Genomic DNA, 1,648 nt, shown 5'->3' with positions numbered 1-1,648 from the left:
AAAATGGCATAATAGGGGCCCTTTAAAGTGCCCCTTTTGGGGGGGGGGGGGACTTTCAGTGTAACCACCAATCTTACACTATTTATACTACAAAATGGCATAGACACCCTTTGTCACCTTAGGACAAAGTTTCACAAACTTTTTTACTTCAGGGCCCCCCCTTTGTCCAAAACAATATTCAGATTTCCTTGTATCTAAGCTTATATTTACTCCTTGTACTTTTGTTGTAATAAAAATAAATAAACTCAAAAATATGATGTCAGTTTACTGTTTAGTACATGATGGCGGCTTTTTAAGGAAATGAAAATCTGAGTAAAGATACCTGATGCAAGACTAGCTAGAATAAACATATTCCGAGAGACTCCCAGTAAATCAATATCTGAGGAATTCAGATAACAGAGTGGGAGTGGGGCTGAAATTCAAGTCCAGTGGAAATCAATGGGAAATCCACGTCCAGGGAAAGCACCTGGACTGGATACCTGAATCAGACTGAAGGTGCTAAACACTGGCAATATGCCATAATCAGTGACCGTCATGGAGAATGTGGGACATGGAACCTACTGTATGTTCAGCACCACTAGCATCAATAAACAGAATTAAATTCAGCTTACTAATGGTTTAATAATACCTGAATCTGCATGGTGAGATAGAAGGTACTTTAAGATAAAAAAAATAAAACCCTTGAACACCAGTCTCTAGCAGAGGTTACAGGAGGGAAGAAAAGAAACCGATCAGTGGGTGGGCAGAGGGACACATGAAGCGTGACTGTTGCTTTAACCTTCGTCACTGGCCCCTGACATGAGGACAAGACTTGAGCAGCTGCTGTCTTACCGTCAAGCATCCCATAAGGCTTTGCTCGAATGGCCGCTGGAAGGCTCGTGGGTCTCCGCACCAGTCCAGCAGTTCTGTGGCCGCTGTCTGGAAATTGGCCGGATTCTGTAAGTGCTGTTTGAAGAGAAGAAATCACAAATATTACAAAATCTAGAGGGAAAATCTAGTCAACACTTAAGCATACTTAAAAACTTAATTTTTAGTAATAAAAAATAAACAAAAATATTCAAATTGTTTAGAAAGTATAACCATAATAGTTCAACATGACATGTTATCATGAGATAAATATCACATAAATATCAACCTCTTAAAGAGATGGAAAATGGAAATTCTGTCATCATGTACTCACCCTCATGTCATTCCAAACCTGTACAATGGAAGTACAGTCTTTTGCTCCACAGAAGAAAATCATACAGGTTCGGAATAACACGAGTGTGAGTAAATGACAATTTTCATTTCTGAGTCAATTACCTTTCATTTTGTAATAAAAATATGAGCTTCACATTTATAAATATAACGTAATATATTTAATACATCATAAAATATAATCAACATAACAACTACTACTACTAACATAGCTATTACTTATTAATACATTCATATTAAAACTGCATTTAAAAACTTTTTTTCAAAACTGAGGGACATGTCAAAACAATTTTATGTGAAAAAAAAAGAATATAATTTCGACGTTGTTCTAGAATATTCTAAATTATTTCTTTAAACAGACAGAAGCACTTGAAAACCTACAGAAAAATATTTAAAGAATAATAATAAAAAAAACATTTGAAAGCATGTGAACCAAAAAACCAACCACTCA

General features: G+C 35.7%; 1 long non-coding RNA gene across 1 annotated transcript in view; it reads right to left on the bottom strand.

Annotated features, from left to right (window-relative positions):
• Nucleotides 1–835: 835 nt before the first annotated feature.
• LOC107564346 (uncharacterized) overlaps nt 836–1,648 on the bottom strand; it is an 88,941-nt gene continuing 88,128 nt past the window's right edge. The window contains exon 4 of the long non-coding RNA XR_001606216.1: nt 836–945. This is a non-coding gene — a long non-coding RNA (uncharacterized lncRNA). The remainder of the gene's footprint in view (nt 946–1,648) is intronic.

The sequence above is a fragment of the Sinocyclocheilus grahami genome, unplaced genomic scaffold (genome assembly GCF_001515645.1).
Source record: "Sinocyclocheilus grahami isolate Dianchi unplaced genomic scaffold, SAMN03320097.WGS_v1.1 scaffold925.1, whole genome shotgun sequence".
Taxonomy (NCBI): domain Eukaryota; kingdom Metazoa; phylum Chordata; class Actinopteri; order Cypriniformes; family Cyprinidae; genus Sinocyclocheilus; species Sinocyclocheilus grahami.
Note: the sequence above shows the minus strand (reverse complement) of the source record. Positions and strands in the feature narration are given on the sequence as shown.